The sequence below is a fragment of the Pithys albifrons genome, chromosome 14 (genome assembly GCF_047495875.1).
Source record: "Pithys albifrons albifrons isolate INPA30051 chromosome 14, PitAlb_v1, whole genome shotgun sequence".
Lineage (NCBI taxonomy): Eukaryota > Metazoa > Chordata > Aves > Passeriformes > Thamnophilidae > Pithys > Pithys albifrons.
This window is the reverse complement of record NC_092471.1, coordinates 4,476,697-4,498,495: the sequence shown is the minus strand read 5'-3', so window position 1 is coordinate 4,498,495 and position 21,799 is coordinate 4,476,697. Positions and strand designations below refer to the sequence as shown.

The following is a 21,799-nucleotide window of genomic DNA, read 5'->3' as shown; positions in this document are numbered from 1 at the left end:
GGGACCCAGGAATGTACTTAGGTTGTGTGATTCTTGCTGTGTTCATTTGCATTTAATAACTAAATAATCAAATTAGGGTTTTCACATATAGATATACAAAAATACTGGTACTGAACTGGCAGCCATCAAGTTTCTGCAGCCTTGAAAATGAATTCAAGTTTGGATTGCACACACACACCAAATAAAAAAAAAAGCAAAAAGAAAAAGAGAAAAAAGTGCATCAGTCATACTAAGCACCCATCTGGAAATTAAATGTCAAAGATAAATGCAAGAGAGGGATAAAAATCAAATGAGAAAAAGTCAGTGTGCTTTCAGGAAGACACAGTCTGTTCTGAACAAAATTACCAAAGAAAGGAGGTATTTGCTGAATGCCAAATACTTGCTTTGATTTTTTTTTTCATATTATGACCATCTAAGTGTTTTGCTTTTTTTTTAAAACACAATCCTTTTTGTAAACTCTCACCAAAGAAAAAAGAAAAAGAAAGAAAAATATCCCTGTGACATCTTTCAGAGGAATTAAGTTCAGAAAAAATAAAAAAGTTGACCTCTATTTTCCACCTTACAGATTGCAATATATTGACAGATAAGGAAAAATCTTCTACCTGTACATAGATATGTTCTTTTCCTTCTATTTCTTTACTGGATTTCTGCACATGTAAGTGATTATCACTAGATGACTGATTGAATGGGCTGCATTAAAAAATGCAAAGCTCTGTGTGGTTTTATGGCAGGGAGTGAATTACCAGATCTATATGGGAAATAGCAGCAAGTCCACAGATCAACAGGTCTGAAGTAGACAGGTAGAACTTTATCTCTGATTCCTTTACACTTCAAGGAAAAGTGAGGGTTCTTCACTGTATAATTTATTCTAATGGCTTCCTTCAAACTTTTTAATTTGCATCACGACTATTGACAATCTCCATAATTATACACGTGGAGATGTTCAAACTGGTGCTGGAAGGAACCCTCAGAGGCAGCACATGGGCGGTTGCACAAACCCTGAGCATTAAGGAGGCTGCAAGAGAAGTTCTGGCAGGTTTTGCTGTGACAATCCAAGGAGTCACCAGCTGCTCCTGCAGTGCTTCTCCTGGAAGTTCTGACACACAAAGGAGTTGGTGGGAGAACAGTGAGAACAGCTGCTGGCTCTGTGGATTCACACACCCACGGCACTCCACAAAGGGAAATGTCTGTGTGCACCTTCAGTGCTCCAGCACAAAGTCTAAAAGCTCAACTTACATCATCCTTGCAGTGAGGTTCATCTTTCCTCATTAATCCCTCTGTCACCTGCTGGAATTTTGGAGATGTGGGAGCACCTTCCTTACTGAGCTGGTCTGAGAAATGCGACAGTTGGCCTGGGAAACAGGGCTGAAATCAGCTCTCTCAAACACTTTCTGTTGCACAGCTTGTACAGACAAGCCTTTATTTTGATTGACTTTGTCAGTTGTTAGGTCACTTCTCATTTGTCTCAAATGTGAGGCTGTAAAATCTTGAAAAATTCAGATCAAATTTGGGTTTAGGATCTTAATCACAGATGTTGCTGGATGCAGGGAGTCAAGTCCACTTTTGCCAGTTTTAATATCAGAAGCAGAGATGTACAAAACCAAAGTGGTGAGAAATAGTTATGAAACCAGACCTATCCCCTAAACCATTTGTTTATTCCTGCAGTCTTTATTTCATTATACACTAGGTCATGACCGAATGAATGGGTGCTCTTAACAGTGCTGTAATAACTTTCATGATGCCTTCCTAAATCTGCAAGTATAAACAAGGTGAAAGTGTTATTGAATGTTATCACACACAAACATCAGAGTGTATAATACACTGAGTAACCTGAACACTCCCTTATTCACATTGGCTGCTCATTGATGTGTGACTCAGGCATTATATGGCAGATTGGAACTTTTGAGAAATAATTCTTTAATCTGCACAAAATTGCAGGATTTGGCACAGAGTCAGCCCTTTTGTACCTTATTGATTTGCCCTCTTGCACAGAGCTAACACACCTCCTTTTTGTCCTGAAAATTTTCACTCTTGAGAGAAAATTACTGCAATATTGAATGCATCTTTATTTTTTTAACAACTGAGGATCAAACGTAGATCAAATTACTTTATCCGGTCTGGCCCTTTTTTTCACAGAGCAGGAAAACACTCATAAAAATGCACTTTGTGAATTACATTTTAGTAATTCAGTTAATTTATTGGAAAAAAAAAAAGAATATATGCCTGGCCTGATCTTGGAAAAGAAAGAAGAGAAAAAATAAGTAAAGGTATGCAACTTCTCCAAAACTTCAAGAAAACCCCTATAGGAGTTACAGTACAAGGCTGAAGTTCAGATTGTTTTTACTTTTAGTGACAATTTAGGAAAGAAAATAAATTTTCTAATTAATTAGCAGGAAATATCCTGAGCTAGCCATTAGGGAGAAATGTCTACGAAAGCAGTACCTTAATCAATTAGCAGGGATGCATTCTTAATTAAGTTCAAGCAAAGGGACTGGTATATGCTGCAATGCTAGTATTGAATTAATAATTTGTAAATAAGACTGTGGGAAGAAACTGCAGTGTACAATCCTTATGAAGAATCCACTCTAAAAGCAATTATACACTATATTTACTTTAATTTTGGCATTTTATGACCTTTAACCTAAACTAATTAAACTGAATAATAAGATTAGAAGACACAGTGCTTGCCTGGTCCAGAAGCACTTAAAAAATTACTTTTGATTCAGAAGTGACCACCCAAAATCATTAACATGAGGAGCATGACCAACCACTAGAACAAAATATTTATTCAATTTCTGCTGAAGGAATGAAAGCACTTTTTAAATTGTTTTGACCACATACAGGGAAGCAGTAGAAATATAAAATGTTTGTCATGCTTCTGCTTGAATCATACAATTCCAGCATTCCCTGGCCTCCCCATGGTGGGTCTGCCTTCCCCACAAACACCTTCTCATAAATAACAGTACCAGGGATGACATTTTAGTAAAGTTTCACTGCTCTCAAAGCCTTTCTTCAGGAAAACATAATTTCCAATCTAAGAATTCGATTCTTTCGAAGGTTCTTTCTAACAGGTACAGCAGAGCAGCTCAGAGCAAGGAGTGACCTGCATCATTCCTGCGGATTCACAGTGACACTGCTGGACATCCAACGCTCCGGAGCCTCCACGCAGCCCTGCCCGCCCCCTGCCCTTTGCAGGCTGGAGGTACAACTGCCTTTCCTGTGGCATACAAAAGTACTTATTACTTTTTTTTTGTTCTGCTCAGAAGAAGAACACGATTTTTCCTGGGTTTCCTATATAAATAAAGACCAAGAATAAAACCTTTACTTGCGAATGGTGCTGTGCTGCTTTTCCAGTGGCATTTCAATTTTCACTCCAGATGACCTCAAGAGATTCTTTCCAACCTACATGTTTCTGTGGTTCCAATATTTTATTTGCAAGACTTCCTCCAGTATGTTTAACATGCTGGTCATAAACTATAATACACTGATGTGAGAGGAGAGCTACAGAAAGCAGTGCTCACTTGTTAGTGCAGAAGTGTAAATGAAATCATAAAAAGAATTTTCTACAACTCTGACTAGTTTTTATCCAGAGCCATGTCATCTTGGAGAAGATGGTAAATGAAATTTTAATGTTAGATTTGTAGCTATTACCACATATCCAATGACAGATATGTAGATGAATTTTCATCTACTGATGGGTATTCAAGGAAACCTTAGTCCATTCTGCCTCCTTTTACTGGCATATCTCAAAACTGAAGGATAACTCCTGCCTCTGGGTTTTTTTATATTATAGTTTAACCGGAATAACTTAATAATCATACATGAATGTCAGCAAAGTTATTATTTAGCCAAATAAAGCTATATAAAAATAAGATTTTCCTACTCTGCCATGATGTGATAAACATATCAGTGAGCAACTCTCAGCAGCAGCTCCACTTTGGGCTTCTACCTGGCTCATGCCTGAGACTCCACATTTGCTGGGTGAGAACTTTTCAACATTGTTTTCTCTGACTCTGCAAGGAAAAGCTCTTAAAATATGTATTGGTCTCTGGTTCTGTCAGCATGGCACAGCTCTAAAACATTCTCTGCATACAAATTTGTAGCTGTCATCACAGTTTTGGCATAGCACTGTTTGGGTGTCTGCATGTCCCACTCAGAGTTGTGGTGTATGTGACATGCAAACATTCTGGGCAAACACAAAAAAGCTGATGTGTCCAACATCAGGTTTCCTTTGCATGCACGACTTGTCTGAGTGGAAAATGTGACTTGCTCTGAAAATCTGATGCTGAGCTGCTGGGTCTTGGCAATTCCTCCAAGCCCTGAGCAGTGACAACACAAACCCAGAATATAAATGGTGGCAGATCTCATTTTCTCTGGGTTTTTATTATTAATCTTGGATTCCTTTATTCTGTTGCTCCTTAACCATGAATTAAGTGGGAGAAGAGATTACCCTGAGGCACCTGTAACTTTTGGCTCACTGGTATAGTTTAGCTACCAATGTATATTAGAGTGTGTGTTTCCAGGAAAAATAACATAATTATCAATTCACTTATTTTTTGGAATAGAGGTGCCTTCAGAAGTGAATACAAACCACTAGGCTACAACTCCTCTCCTTTCTAAATATCTACAGGGAACACCAGAACAAGCAGATCCCAAGCTCGACACTCTTGGCAAGATCCTGCTGCTTTCTTCACTCAGTTCACGAGGAGACAGACTGGTAATTTGACAGGATTAGAACCTAATTTAATTTTAGCTTTTAGTCATCTGCTCTTTCATTAGTATCTGATCAGCAGAAGAATGTGACAAGCTACCAAAATAACCAAAATACGCAGAATATTTTTTATTACTTTCAGCCTTGGAGCCATCATTTTTCAGCATATTTTGTACTGAGAAAAATATGTAATAGTGGTCAATAGAGAAGAAATGCAAACCTACATGTTAATTTTGAAGTGACTCACCCATTTTCATGAAAAATTGTATATACGATATTGGATATACCTTTGCCAAAGGCATCTATCCTTCGAATATGCCTTGTTAACTTTCCAAGGAAATGGGATCCAAAGATATTACCAGAGATGAAGCACCTGGGGACGGAGCCATTTCTCGAGCTGCCTTTGATTGAGCTGCGTTGCTGCAGCCGCGATGCACGAGCGCAGCTGAACGCGCTCTCAAAGTGACCCTGTCAGCCTCGGAGTGGCTGGATCTTCTCTCCTCGAACTTTTGATAAAATGCTCGTGATTACATGCTGATTTTGTCAGAAGCTCCATCCAGGCATGAACAGTGTATCTACTGGCAGCAAGGTCAGGAGATAGCAAGTTTCCATCCCACAAAATAACCTACCATTAAGAACTCATTTTTACCAATTTATTGCCAAAGCTCCTGTGGAATATATCCATAGATGTTTTCTTTTTAGATACAGTTTAGCAGAGCTGGTTTCCAGTGAATTCTGACAACTTGGAGAAGTGCAAAGAAACACTCTGTGTATCCTGGGTTATAAAAGTATCCACACAGCACAGAGGGCACCAGAACAGGGAGTGTTTCCCTGCCGTGCTGGTGACTCAGCTTCTCACACCTCCACCATTCTAACTATCCAGATTATCACTGGCTGCACTTATCTTATAAAAATAAAAGTGTTGACTAATCAGCTTCCAGATATTTTTGCCACTCCCACACATTGATTTGTTGGATTGCAAATACCTGCTCATCATCATCATCATCATCATCATCATCATCATCATCACCATCTTGTTGTCATATTTGACATTCCCTGTAAAGCCTGTGCTTTCCAGTTTGATTTTCTAACTCTTTAGAATAAGAGGAATGGGATAACTCAATTCTATTAAACAGACTTATGACAGTGGAGAGATATTTTTGTAACATACAATATTTTGCTTTGTTTTTTATCCTTCTCACAATCTTAAGTTGTTATTCCTTCTCCAATGGAATACTATAATTTCTGTTTCCTCCTTTGGAAAAAAAATAAAGAAGTAAAATCAGACTTCTGTTTTATTCAGGTAGCATTTCAAATTAATCAACAGAAACAGCAAGAAAATCTGATCACTGCTCATGAAATCTGCGGCAAATTCTAAATTCAAATAGATTCTCTCTGATCAGATTTTAAAATGTTTCCCACAAAAAAATAATAAATTTATTCTCTGGAAGGTGTTTGGTTTGTTTTCTGTTTGGCTTTTTCCACCCAAAGTTCTAAGTCCTTCCCCTCTGTTACTTTATAGCATTATCCTAATCTATTAATCTATTAATTGTTTTTCAGAAAAGTGTAATTACCTAAGAGGAACAGTTTCTTACAGATGTCAAATATATATATATATATATATGTATAAATGTACTTTTCACAGAACAAACTGCAGTTTTGAGCTTTTAAAAAACAGCAATAAGAGCATGAGAGAATGAAAAATAGCTCATTTATTTGCCTGTTGATGGGTTTGAACCACAACATCACCATAAACTTTTATGATCTACAGCAGAAACCCGCCCTTACCCACTGAGGCACAGTCTACCCTTCCTTTTTTTTTTTTTTTTTTTTTTAATGTGCAAAAACAACAGGTAGTTTCTATGAGCCTATTTAGTGCTGCAATGTAGAGTTTGCATTTGAACCATCTACCTCAAAGTTCTGTGCCACAGAGCTCTTCAGCCACACGGTCTTCCCTATTTCCCCATTGCATGAGACTCATAAGAAAGTAATTATTTAGAATATTTAAATAAAAAAAACAACAAACAAACAAAATCAAAACACACAAACCAACCAAACAGTAAAATTAGTTTTAGAAAGTATTTAAGACTGAAGGGAAACACTTCAAGTTGTTATCACATTCTCTATAAACTGCATTTTTCATTCTTTTTTAACCTTTATCTTTTGTTTCTGTCTCTTGAATTTAATATAATTTTGGCTGTGCTCTATTTTCTGCTAAATAGTCCTTTCTCCTTCACACTTAGGCAGTTTTGCTTAGCAGGACATTTGGGGTTAAATGCTTTTAATGAGGCTCCTTCACCTGTGCAGCATTTGAACTTTCTCCCCCACGGAGGAAAATGTTGTGCATCCCACAGGGTGTCTTTTGATTTACTGTTGAACCACTTTTGCATAACTGGCCACAGGATACAGTAAAAACAAAATACCTAAGCCATTACTGAGATTTAATACTGTCTTTATGAAGAGTCTTATTGCTATTTTAGGAAGAAAGTACAAAAGGTTTGTTAAAAATAGAAAGAAAAAAACAGGTAGTAAAGGGGCTGGCCCAATGCTTTGGTCATTGCACAGAATCCCTCCCATCCTGAAGGGGTTGGTGATAAACCACCAACTCTCTCTGTTCCAAAGAATTGCCACAGTTTGGAAAGCATTCAGTGTTCAGCTGTGCAAAGTGAGTAAACTTCTGACAGATGAGTTTCCTTGAGACAACTTTTAGGAAATACTTAGAGACCAGTTATGACTCAGTCATTGAGACCTGAGGAAATATTTAATAAATCCTGAGCTTTTTTTTTAAGTCTTCCCCTTGGCCCCTCTGTCTTCTCAGAGGAATATAATTGTTTACAATTATTTACTTCATAACTTCACAATCCTGTCACAATAAACAATGTACTCACATCAATTCTTTTCTTGTACACTGACTTTGCTGCACCACAGAAGCTGAGAGACAACTCTCCTGTATATTCTGATTACTAAAGACTGACAGACCCAGGTTACAATGGTATCTGTCAGGACAGGCCAGATTTGACAGAAACATGAATCCTTGCACAGTAGTTGACTTGAAGGCCTTTTATACTGAATTAGAAAACTATTTTATATAACATAAGTGTTTGATGTACTAAAATATGACATGGGTGACAACATCACTAGTGGAACCAACCAAAGTGTGTTAAAATAACTACTTAGTGAATTCTGAAGTGTGCCCTGACATATGTCTTGTAGTACTGCCAAGGAATCTTTCTGCCATTCCTCAGCCACCCCCAGCGCTGACTTCAGTGAGAAGGTTTAATAGTGCTGTCTGTGCCAGCTCACAGCTCTGCAAGGAGATCATCTGCAGCTCCCTCAGCCCTGAGAGGCTCCAAGGGAAAAGCATTCCCATCTCTGAATCACCAGTGACCTCTTGCTCATCACAGGTTGAACATAACACATATCTTTGGTTGAAATTTGAGATTCTTCCTAATCACAATACTGCAGTTGGGTTTATAGCTTCTTCCAAGAGCTGTTCTCCTCTAATCCCTTGGTTGGAAAGACTACTACCCCTGTTCCTATCAATGGTCTGTATTAACTCTTATTGTGGGAACTTTCAGCCAAGTGCCACAGGCAATGAGGAATGGAAGAAAAAAATGTTTTCATAGTTCTGTGCTGCTCAGAGTCGACCTTCCTCTGACCTGCACCAAACATTAGGCTTGTCCATAAGACAGTGAGACCATCAGTGTTAATTTATCCTTGGCTTACCTGCCAGAGAGACTTTAGAACAGGAACTGCAGGGTATCCCTAATTTGCAAAAACCAACCCAACAGTGCTTATTGTTGTGCAAAAGGGTGAACCTGCTGAAATGGCCACTCAAGTGCAGCCAAGTACAAGTCAAGACTCAAGTACAAAGAACAAGTATTTTACAGATTGTGCTAAAGGTCTTGAATACTCAGTTTAGGATTTGCTATGTAACTAAACTTATTTAAAAAATGGGGCAGGTTTCTATTTCAGAGAAGATGTTAGTCCTCCCTAAATATATCAGTGTGTGTACATGCTAGATATTATTTTGTATAATTTCCTCATGTCATTATCAGAATGATATGCCAAACATACAAGAATGAAAATAGAAATTGTTTGTAAATATAGAATATTAGCAAAAAACTCCCCAAAATGTGGAAATATTTTATTATAGAGCCATTTTGGTTTTTTTTCTGTGACAATTATTGGACACTCCAAAATTTCCACTTTAAATTGTGTAGGGGTACTTTTGTTACTAAGTACTGAACTTGGAACCTATGCCAAAGCATAGGAGGTTTTTGAATATTTACATAGTTCAAGAACAAATTTCTATTTGGTCACATTTTTCCAGTGCTTTTTTTCTTTTTTTTTCCCTCATTCTTGCCCATAAAAAGTTTCAAATTAAAGAGACACTTGTTTGACACATTATCTGCAATAGTGCCTCTGAACACAGTGATTTGCTCAGTATTGACTTAAGGTGCCATTTATTCAATGAAAAGACTCTAAGAAAAACAGGGATGCTTCAGGAATAGCACCAAGTATTGACCTAATCCAACCTTGCTTAGACAAACTGGCAATATCAAAATTGAAATAGTACATCTGGAGGCAAGAAGAAAAAAGTCTGGTGCCTCCACAATTTACATATTCTTGCAAGTAGCAGCAGAAAATAAAGCCAGAACTGCTGTTGCAAAGCAAACCTTCTGGCTATGTGTAAATCTCTGCATAAAATCCAGGCAGCAGATCCTGAGCTGACACAGACTTCAGACACAGGAATTTACAGCAGCAGATGACTGAGCTCTGCTTGGGTTTTTATGCTGCAGTGTGATGGAAAGATCAGGAATCACATTGCAAACAACAACCAGCTCCTGAAAACCATTTCCCAGGTAGTTTGGTGACCCAGGGAAGGTCACAGTGTGATCTGAAGTGACTGAGCTGCACACACTGTGGCTCACAGTGCAAATTTTCACAAGCACAAACAGACTCACAAACTGTACTTCACAAATGTACTTTCCAAAGGATTAGTGAATCTGCAGCAGCAACCTGTGGAACAGCAAATCCCACACCACCACTGCAGATAACAGATCCATCATCCTCAACAGCAGAGGCAGAGTTGGAGCTTGGTGTCTCTGGGTTTTCTCTTGTTTCTGTGCTTTGGAAAGGCTGCACAGCATTTTTTTGATACACCCTTTTCATGACAAGACATTTAAAACTATATTTGACAGGCACAAATTCTCTGCTATGCCTCAAAACCAGTTCCACTCAGCATTTCTTCAGTCAATAGTCACTGGCCACTTGTGATCTGCACTTGGAGGTTTGGGATCTCCAGTACCATCCCCTTTCCAAGGGGCTGCTGTCCTTGGTTGCTTGCACCCTTCAGGACTCTTATTATACAATAACCCACCACACTTGGCTACATATTTTATCAAAACAGGACTTTTTCTAGCTCTCTATGCTCTGTTTTCATGTATGAAGCCAACTAACTGCTATTTTCAAAAGCTGTTTGGGTCATGTGTAATAAATAGAGAGAAAAGTAGAATTGTGTCAAAAACATCCCTACCCCACCTTGGACAGGTAACTTTTGTCCTGTAATCCACAACTATCCTTAAACTTTGCCTATGGCTGGGGGATGGGCTGGACCAGAAGGTGCCTTGTTGGGGGAGTCACTTCATCCCTCACATCTCATGGCTTGTTGTCCCACACTCCCTTTCCAGCCCAAGAGTCCCTCTATATGATTTCCTCCTGTACCTTCATGCCATAGCAGTGATTTTCTTGGAAGAAAAATAGTAAAATAATATTCTTTAATAAAGTTTTGAAGCAACAAAATGCAAAAAGTCTGCTTAGTGTGATTGCACTTGTAATAAAACAGTTTTTTCTTCATTATTTTTGTTATTCTTCTAGATCACAGTGAATTTTTTTTTTCTGGGGGAAGGGCTTTTCTGTTTTCATTTCTAATTCATTACTAGTTGTGAAAGAAAATAATTGGTTAGTTTCTATTTTTAAACAAAAAGTAAATTAATAACTATTTTCTACCTGAGGTCACATGGAAAACACAATATTTGAGTTTCCAGATTCATGGGTTTAATCTTAGACTCTGAGCAAGCTATTATTGAATCATATATGGACAATAATCAAGGATGCAGATATTATTATTTGATGTTTAAGGGCATTTTCATTGAAAAGTTGAACACTGCAATGCAATAATCCCACACTTTGGAGTGAGCTTTATGGATACAGCTTTATGAATATGCATTGCATGGCTGTTTTTCTTTTCTAACTTTATATAAAAAGTCTCATATGTTAATTCCCACTGCAGAGAATCTCTGATGAGCCCTGAATTTACTTCGAGGTTACACTCTCATTTATTACGGACTAAGCACTGAACACTTTTTCTCAGTGTTGGAAAACAAAGTTTACTGTACTCAAAGGTCAAATTATGTGTAAAAGTCCAAAAACTCAGCATAGTTGGAGCATGTAATGGCACAATGATCCAGTGTCTGGTTTTCCTGTAAACAGTATTCATTTAAAAATGTTCTTGCACTAATATGAGGTGCAAAAATAGTCAGCCTTTCTTGATGTAAGTTTTGGGTCATTCTGCTTCCAAAGTTCATATGCAACAGCTTCTTTTACTGACTATATTGGTTTTAATTAATTTTTTTAAAGATTAGATCAAATTTCCAATTGTAGGTTCAGGAAATGCTCCTTTCAAAATCTTATCCTGTACCTGAATGTTTTGAAGACTGTGGTCACCTGAAGGTTTCGTGTGCATGTGCACAAAATAAGATACACTGACCACAATGCCAGCAGATCTTGGCAGTGATTAGCTACAAACTGCAACTCTGTTCTGGTCCTGTTTCACTGCAAACCATAGAATTGCAGTGTGTTGTTCTCATTAAATCAATTTAATCTACTCAACAGCAGAAGCTGATGTTTTACAAGCCATTTCATCCCTCTCATGTCATGGAGTGATGCAGAAACACTTTGTTTACCCAGCGAGATGCTGCTGTGTACAGATTGTGTGATATTTTAGTTAAAAATATTCACAGACTTCATATGGTTGTAAATATTTCAGATTTCTGAGTATGGACTTTGACAGAGGTGAATGTTTGGGGTTTTTTCCAAAGTGACTGAAAAATGCAACATAATTACTTGGAATGACTTCCAATAGAATACATTGCAAGATGAATTATTGTGCTTTGGTTTATTTTCCTCTCCCACTTTTGCTTATGTGATGAAACATCACTAGTACAATAAAAAGATAATGTAGCATTGTAAGTGCCAGATGAAATACTTCCAGTGCCTGCAGGTAGGTGTGATTATTACCCTATACCCAGCCCTAATTTACAGTACTCTAAAGGCTACCTACAAGCTGGAAATGTTGCTTAGCTTTCCACTTTTAGATAATGTCTTAAAATTGTTGATGTTAGTACTGTGTTTAATTTTAAATATTTTAATTCTAGAAGTTATTTTCATTGATGTTCTCAAGATTCTTTTCTTACTTAAACTTTACTGGCTTCTTTGGATGAAACAATAAAGTTTTATTATTTGTACTATTAAAAAAAATAGAAGCCCTAATTATGAAATAAAAATGTATCTGCTCATAAAGAACAAAACACAGGGAAGTGGAAGACAGATGCAGGTTAATTCTGTAATAAGATGAAATAAGAAGACACAAGAAATGACAAGATCTCAAAGAAAAAAATAAAAAGAGCGTGGCTGATGGGTAAAAGCATCTGATGGCTTAAGTAAGATGAGAATGGCTTTAAACTGAATATGTGAGATTAAAAGTTTGGTAGCCATAGTTTTATCTGAGTTCAGAAGCTGAAGTGGGGTAAGACTGAGAGGAAAAGAGCTCCAGGCAACCTTAATTAGAACACTGCATAAACCCACAGAAAACAAAGAGCAGCAGCAGCAGCGTTTTCAGGTGTTTGGTGAATTTAAAGGTTGGGAGGCTTAAGGCTTAATCATGTTTTTATTGTCAAGGGAAATGAAAGGAAAGTAAAAAACAGTGCAAGACATATAAGGAAATGTGATGGGTACAAGCAGAACAGGTAGACTATGAAGCAGAAGAGAAACTTGTGCTGCTTCTCTGTGATGAAGGATGTTTGTGATGGAGAAAAAAAAGTCAGACCAACAGGAAGGCACAGAAAAACACCTCATTTTGTCAATTCTTTTTTTTCCAGAAGGAAGTGACAAGATATTATGCAGTGATATAAAAATAAATGGAAGCAAGGGAAGAATAAGAAGGAAGCACAGATTTGAGAGAATTTTAAAACAAGTCCAAAATATGTCGGGTGCTACATGCAGGAAAAAGCTGATGGCTGTATTGAATAAGACATCTGTGGAAAGACAGAAACAACAGCATGCCTCAAAGGAAGAGGAGTGCTCAATAAAATAGTAAAGAAAAGCTATTTTGGTGCAGAGAAGTTTTGTAGTAGGGCCACAGATTAAATGAAAATGTGAACATGGAAATACATGGCTCAAAAGAAATTAGTTATCAGCCTGGAAGCTGAAGCATCCAGAGTAAGTGTAGGATAATTGAAAGGAGGGAAACAAAGATCCAGGTGGGAATCTGCTGCTGTTAATGGGAAGAGCTGATTGAAGGGTAAAGTCAAAGTTAGAGCAAGAAAGGGACAGAGAATCTGTTTGCAATATCACTCTAGGGAAGTGAAACCATGCAAAGAGAGCAAACTTGTTGGGAAAAACCCCCACAATTCTGATCCAAAATCTATGCCAGAAGCCAGAAATGTGTAAGGGTTTCCTTATGTGTTTTGCAACATGATTATGGAAGTACTGCAGATTTTCCTGGGGTTTGCAGCAATGTACCTGCCTCAGACCTGCACTGAAGTGATGGGAATCTGGACAGCTTCCAGCACTGGTCCTGCTTCCCTTTCAATTAGAACCCGCTCTCTTTGCAAGGAGGGTTCAGTGTCACAGTCTGCCAAAGGTATTGGCCTCCCTCAGCTGACAGAGTTGACTAGAAAAAGATGAGACGGCTCCTCACCATTTGAAAGAAACAAACACAGACATGAACAACAACAACAAACCCTCAATGCCCTGATGGTACAATGACAAGGAGCGTGACTCCAATGATGATGTTGTGAGGTAACACACACATTAAAGTATACATTTGTATAAATACAAATATTTCAAGAAAAAGTCCAGAAAAAGTGAGATTATTGATTTCCAGGATAATGCTTACAGTCTTTTGTTCTTCATGTTCAGTTCTGTAAAATTTGCAGAGTTTGGGGCACTTTCTTTTGCCTTAGAAAAGTAAAGAAATCCTGTAATATTCCTCAGAAAATCTGTCTAGTCAGACAAAGCAGAGTAAAAGCCCAGAGGAAAGAACCCTCTTCAAGAAGGTTGTTCTGTGCTCTAATTCTGCAGAGAGATGCCAGAAGCACTCCTGGTCCTCTATATGGCCATTAGAGAGAGGCTGCTTGTAGGAATTTACCAACATGACAACATTCCAGAAGGTTAATTGGAATTAAGTAAAATGTATGATCTTTGAAGTGGATTAATTACATTATCCTAAGTCCTTGTGTACTATTCTTATTTAAAATTGAAATGATCTTAATTTAGTTTATCTTATTTCATTCCTAAACTGATGATAAAATGAATTAAGGTAATTTCAGAGCTCATTTGCATTAATTTTCCCATGTACACATGTGTAAACAAGCATCCTAAAACTTGAAACCTCATTCACTTTCATTAAACTTATCAATAATGCATCATAAATCTAAGACTGGTTTCCAGACACAAGCTCTTCATGATGACATCATTTGGGATGATCAGAATATCCAGAATAATGGAGATTTGTGAACCTACTGGCTTTGTAAAGTTTTCAAATCCTTTAGAAGCAGAAATTCCTTTTGCAGAAAAACCTTTTTTTTTTTTAATGCAATTGTATTAAAAAGAGGGTCAGAGTAAATGGAAAGTTATATAAACATCCTGATCCACACCTATTTCATCTTTGAAATAATATCATCCTAAAGACAGGAGAAGTTCACAAAATACTTCACAAACCCCAATAGATGTTGTGATTATGTTGCTGCTTTAAAGGCCAATGAACACAGAACATGAGAAAATGTGCAATCCTGTAACATATAATTAAGATCAAATAAATTTTCCAGCAGTCCTGCTGAATGAAGGGTGACTTTTTATTGAGGTTATTCAGCAAGTGGATGATGAAAAAGGAGTTCTAATGAAATCTGAGGAAATAACTCAAGTATTCTTAATAAAATGCCAGAAACAAATCTGAAGCCAATGTCATGGCCAGTTTATCTCATATGATTGGCAAAAAACACAATTGCTTGACAGTTGTAATAAAGAGAGCTCTGGAAAATACTTTTAAGGATATTGCTTCCAGTGAAAATTTCTTACAATTCTTTATCAAAACTGAGGAATACAGCAAAAATATATTCACAGGAGAGAATTGTTGGAATGTTTGTTGTGTGACAAAATATTCCAGAGAAAACAGAAAGAATTCATCATGACACAATAGATAAATTAAATCTTGCCTACAGAATCACACCAGGAAAGGAGCAGTGCCCTGAATGCCCACAATGACTGTGCAGTAATTAGGAGGCTTTTCACCAACAAAATAATTACAAGTTGCATTTTATCTGCCTAATGGCCAAATCTTACTAATTATGGATTCATAAATTGACAGAGCTGAGTTGTTTATTTAGTACTACTGTTAGACTGATTAAAATAGTATTTTTTAAATATAAAGGCTTTGCTACATTATTTTTTCCTACACGAGAATTGTGACAAATGTGTTGTTAAAGATGTTCTCGTGGAATGGAGGACTCACTTTTATCCTGTGCAAGGACAAAATTTACTGAAAACTATGAAGAAAAGGGGTATAAAATACTGTAATGATGTAGAAAGTGGGTAAGGAACAGGAATCAGGAGAGCCATTTGCTGTTTCTAAATGTACAGCTGGTATCTTGTGTGACCTCAGGTATCTAAACAGTTTCAATTCTCTCAAAAAATGGGAGAATGCCTGAAAATTAGTAGTTCTTATGGAAAAAATGAACCTGTGAAAAACAGCAGAGGGTAAATCACCTTGGACTAAAAGAGTTGAAAAAAGACTCAGAATGTAAAGCTTTCCTGTAGCTCAGCATCAGACTCGACGTTCTTGTTTCGTATCTTCGAGCCACACACGGTTTGCACTAGAATTCCAAACAACCACTACCCTTCCTCAGCTCTGCAGGCTGCTTTGGCACAGTGTTTGCTGCTTTTTCACCATAATCAGGCCACTCAGAGAATAAAGAATAACATTAGGCCAGACTGCTGCTGGTCTTACTGCAATTAGAAAGCAGAGCTCTGCCTGGGTTTTGTTCATTAAACAGGAAGGTCACAGGTGGCTTTGAACTGACACTCATTCTTTGTGTGCAAACATTCCCTTTCACGTACTTACCCCACCTCTTTCATGCTATCCAACGTGAATTCTTTGACACTTCCTAAAGTATTTTAAAGCAAACTTATTTAAAAATTGGAAAAGTCAACTCATTAAATAACATATTTGTAGTAAGAGCCTTTTATCTTCCACTGAAGGCAACAACAAGAGTCTCTCTCTGAAAATTTTCAGTAGACAACAAACAGGCTCTTTGAGTTTAGTGCTTTCTGAAGTGACTGATCCTGACTTTCTTACAAAGGTGTTTTGGTGTTTTCCATATGCACTAGATATATGGAAACACTACCAAAAATACAAAATAAAAGGAATAGTATTTTGAATAAGCTATACCATTTTACATCTTTAGGTTTACTAGAAATGTAAAAAGTATTTCTTGACAGTTATATGGCTTTGCTATTATTTCCTTTATGTATCATGGCTCATTTAAAACCTAAATTCAGTTTTGGACAAATTGTACATTAACTGATTGTGAACCAGCAGGACTTCTACCAAAGACATCATGTCATCTGCACACTCAAGGGATGCAGTGAACAGACAACTCTGATAACAGGTGTATGAGGAAATTCCAGCTTGGATGATAATTTGGACTGGAACCTACCTTTAATTTAAAAAACAAACCAAAACATTATTCTCAGTAAGATTTATCCAAAATTAACTGGCCATTACATTACTCAGCAGTAATTGCACATTGTTTTTTCTATCCTGCATGTACACAGAACAGTGCAGGAAACTGAGATTCCACTCTGTAAGCACCAAAAGACAATCACTAACCTGCAGATCAGTAACTCAAAAAGAAGTTGGGTTAGAGGCAATGGTAAGTGAAAATTCTTACAGATAACTAGAACTCAATTCTTTCTTTCAGTCCTTTCCATTTAGGTGAAAACCAGACAGACATGAGTTGAACTGGTTCTTGTTTGATGTTCCTGGTTCTGAACTGCTTGGCCAGGAATGCAAATTACAGATCCATGTCAGTCCTGTAAATTACAGCACTCCAATGCTCCTCACACCTCAGCACACCCAAACTTTTTGAAACCATGGTATGCAGAAAAAGAGAAGCACTTCATATACACTCAGCTCTAATTCAGTAAAGAACAAAAAGGAAGAAACAGTTTTTGAAAGTCTTGGATTTCTGTATCTCACACAAACTATTTCTAAAAAGAGCAGAGATTTTTGCTCATTTAAAAATGAGTTATGTGATGATTACCTCAAGGAACATTAAGGGAAACATGAGGATAATTGTGTCAAGGCTTTTAGAAATCCGGTGTGCACGATTTGTCTTTCTTTTCTGAGGGTTAAGAATCTCAACTGCAATGGCAGAAACAACCATTTATCTGCCATTGTTCATTCCCAAGAGTTATTCCTGAGCACTGAGTTAGTTTTCACAGGGAGCAAACTACCTTGGCTTTTATTCAGAACATGTACTGTCTGCACTCTTCATTGGTTGGGTCATACACAATTTACTCTTTTATGCATTCTCATCTCATTTTTGCTTTCTTATTTAAATGCAGTTTTATTTATTGTGGTGTAAAAAGAAAACAGCCTCAATCCAAGGTGATTGCTAAGACAAAAGAAGCTCTCAGTAGGTTTATGACAGTCCTGCCCACACAGTGTCATTCTCTATGTGCTGGTACCTAAAGCTGGGAGAGTGGGACATTGTTGGGGGTTTTTCCATGTTTTTATTTCTGAGATAGTTTTCAAGCTTTATTTAATCATGGAGATGTCAGTAGCCCAAAGAAATCTAGGAAAGGAAGAACCAGAGTGGCAAACTCAACGACAGGCTGTGATGTTGGCACAATGGATTTTAATTGCTATTGTTGTCACTTCTAACTCTTTTAATTTCTTGGGAGTTTTAAATAAATACTTCAAAATTGTGAATTGCTGTATGCACAGTTTCTGACAGGCTGTAGAAACATGCAAGCTTTGTCCAAGCATTAGGAATCCTGTGTGCATACAGACATATCTTCACACACTTAATTTCAGACAGAACACTGTTAAGATTGAAAAAGTCAAGTATTCATATGCTGAAATAGGCTTGTGTTTGCAGTCTGGGGCCTCTGTATGTGCACAGTTTGATACAGTTTTTGATAACAAAGTCTTGGGCACAGAGTTTTTATTTAGCACAAAATAAATTGTGTTGCTGTGCCTTCGTTAGTGCAGGACTTGTTTAATTTTTACTGCATGCTTCAAACACAGCTATCAGGACAGAGCCACTTTGTATGTTCATCATTGGATCATCTGACCACTAATAGTAATGAATCCCTACTCTCATGAGTCTTTTGAGAAGTGTGAGATGAACAACAACTAAAGGAATCAAGGTGGACAGAAATGAAGATAAAGGTACTCACAAGTGTTTGATGAGCAATCTGAAGCAGTTAAGACCCAGCAGTCTGGAGTAATTACAGAACTTTGAAACAAAGCTTGTCAGAAAAAATCTACAGGAAAGTTTGTTAGGAATGTATTGATTTAACAAAATTGTAACAGACTGACAAACACACTGTTTCACTGATGTCATTATCTGTGGTCTGGGCTTCATGTTAACTAATGAAATAATGGAAAATAAACCCACAACCTGCTGTTTATCCACCCTTAGAGAAGTAAATCATCCTTAAACCCAAAATCATAGCCAAGAAGTATTCAGTCTGCACCTTCAGTCCACAGATGGTCCATGGTGTACTAATCCAACACTGCAGTCAAAGATCATGTATTAAAAGAATTAGGCAGCTCTATCTCCAAGTTGTTAAAATAGAAACTCTGCAATCAAGAAACACTTCAATAACATCCAACAGTTTGCTAAACAAAAATAACTGCAGTATTGGCAATAAAGTATTATTAGAATAAGGAAAGGACAATTATGATCAATGTATATTCCTGCCATATGCTTAGCACAATGTATTTGCCACTTAAGCTCCTGAAACAAGAGTTGTAGAAGAACCTGGTAACACTTAGGCAGGTTTTAAGTTTGAACAGATGTCAGTCATTCCATCAGGTTCAGTTTTCTCATCGCATCCTTCACTTTTGCACTTCTACAGGCACAGCAGCCATTCTACTCATACCTTGAAAGCCCAGTTTCAAGTTTACTTTCTCCAGCAAAGCACTTCATCTTATCTCTGAAGAAGGAAGATGCACAGCCTGAGCTACACTGTGTGCACTGGGCCACAAGGAGGCCTTGCTATGGAAACTCCACCCAGTTATGAGAAGGTATGGGGCAAGACAGGCCTTTTCTGGAACCAGAATTATTTCCCATTAAGCTGCCTAATGACCCTAGGATATTGGTGGGCCCCAACCATTTCTTAATAATGGATATTATGACTCATCCATCCATCCTGCCTTACTTTTCAATGCACCATTGAAAAGATAGGAAGCCATTTTAGCAACATACTCTAATATATCACAGCAATTTAACTTCTAATAGATTTTATTATTGCTTTTAATTCTTTTTTTCTTTCAAGGATATTGATTTTGAGAGTACACTATTCTTGCAATTAGATACAACTGGTTTTTCAGTATGTAATCATTTTTGCTTTGTAACTTTTGCAGGAGACAAACTGCCTTAATATAACCTCTGATCTCTCTGAGTCATGTACAGACGTTAAAATAACAAGGACATAAATGTGATACACAAGTTAGTGAATACAAAACAATCCTGTACCTGTAACACACCAAAGAAGTGGGTTTAGTGTCTGACTTGCCAACACACTAAAACCTACCACTGCTACGTAGTCACAGCACTGAGACAGCAGTCAGGTAAAGCAGCCCAAGGTAACAGCTGGACGACACAAAATGCTCACTCAAAGTTCTCACAATTAGTCTACCAAGAACTGCAGCAGCATCTCCACCACAGCCTCAGACATCCATTCCTCAGCAAGCACATACTCCATCCTCTGCAAAAGTATTCTATAGAGAACATATTTCATGGTCTGCTTCTCTGTGAAGATTTACATAAACCCAGCAAGTTGCCTCAGTGAGAAGGTGGTGCTTTACAAGGCTGGATTGCTGTTTCTTCTATCAATAGCTCTTGTTTAAGCATAACACTGTGAGCTGCTTCTCTTCCATTAACAATTTTGCTGCTGCTCTGCTCATATTAAGCAGCTTCCCTAGTGATGCAGAAACAAGGCATTAAACCATGACAAGAAACATTATCCTAGTATTATCACAAAAATATATTTACTATTCACAGCATTGACATTTAGTTCTTCTGGAGAAATAAAGTGTTAAATACCAATGGATTTTTTTCAGTACCTTTTTGCACAATTAAAGCTGATTACTATAACCTAGTTTAAATTTCTGCTTTATTTTCCTAATCTGTGTCATGCAGTCACAGCTCTTTCATTTTTAATTCCAAATAATCTTTTATTTTTTGTGCACTTAGAGCAAGAAATTGACATTTCCTTTAGATATCAGCAGGGTGGTACCAGTTCTTTCTTTTATGATCTACATGAAAACATGGTCCTTGTTATAAGAGGGCGTTTGATTTTAGTACACACACAGTGTCCTTCAAACTGTAACTTGTAATTATCAGTGCCAGAGTAAACAGCAAATTTCTGCCAGAGAGTGTAAGAAACTAAGACAGCTACTGGTTAGTGCTCCAGGAAAGATAATAGTCTTTTCTTGTGGTTCTATCAAAATTAAATAAGACTTAAATGACATAAAGATGTTAGGCATCATTCACAAATCAAGCTGTCTTGTTTCCAGTGCCTTCAATGTGCACTCCAACCCTGTAGCCAACATTGCCTCAAAACCTTGTGTAAACAACAGTACAAATTACCATAAAAACTTCCCTATATATTCAAGTGATCATGGTCTTTTCCTACCTGTAATTTAGACTAGATTTTTTCTTTCTTCTTTGAGAAAACACCAAGAAAGCTCAGTCATAAGGAACTACTCAAACACCAGTGGAACAACACAGAAACCACCGAATCACCAAGACCTGTCACTATTCCCATGAGTGACTTAAAAACTCCTAAGAACAAATTCAGCAACTGGCCATTTTGTTTCACTCTTTAGTCACAGGAACATAGTGCCATAATTTTTTCTGCACACATATATATATTTTTCTTCTGAGAGAAATAAGAGCTGGGGGTGTACCTAGCTTTTAAGACCCCAAATGAACACATTCTTTCCTCAGGAAAAAGCAGCTCCTGCACCACCACGGGTACCTGAAATATTTAAAACTATAAAACTGTCTAAGACCATTATTGATTTTACTGTGCATGAAGCAGCTGAAGCATTAGACAGCAGACATTCCCAGCCATAAACATTACAAGGTATCTCTGTATCTTCAGCAAATACAGAACACTGTTGTTAATGTAGCAGATTATTCACTTTGGAGCCCCAGAGCTGGAAGTGTCCTTGGTGTTTGGTTCTCTACATTCAGCCCCAATGACAAGCAGAAGGGCAAGGCTGCTTCCACTTGTTACCATGTAATACCATGTTAAGCACTACCTGCATAGTCATCTTCCTGAGGACTTCTTGTAATTGCAGTTGCAAATCTGGCATATCTGGAAGCCTCTGGAACTTTTTGTGGTCTTATTAGATGTGAGAAAGACAAGCCAGCTCAGTGGCACCGTGCTCATGAAAAGCAGCCCAAAACAACTTAATGGACCACATCATCCATTTTACACTTATGGATATACTAATTCTAATTTAATAAAAAAACAACAAAAAAGAACCCACTCAAAGGTGTAATG

General features: G+C 37.4%; 1 protein-coding gene across 3 annotated transcripts in view; it reads right to left on the bottom strand.

Annotated features, from left to right (window-relative positions):
• PCDH11X (protocadherin 11 X-linked) overlaps window positions 1–21,799 on the bottom strand; it is a 450,745-nt gene that overhangs the window by 65,462 nt on the left and 363,484 nt on the right. The window lies entirely within an intron of this gene.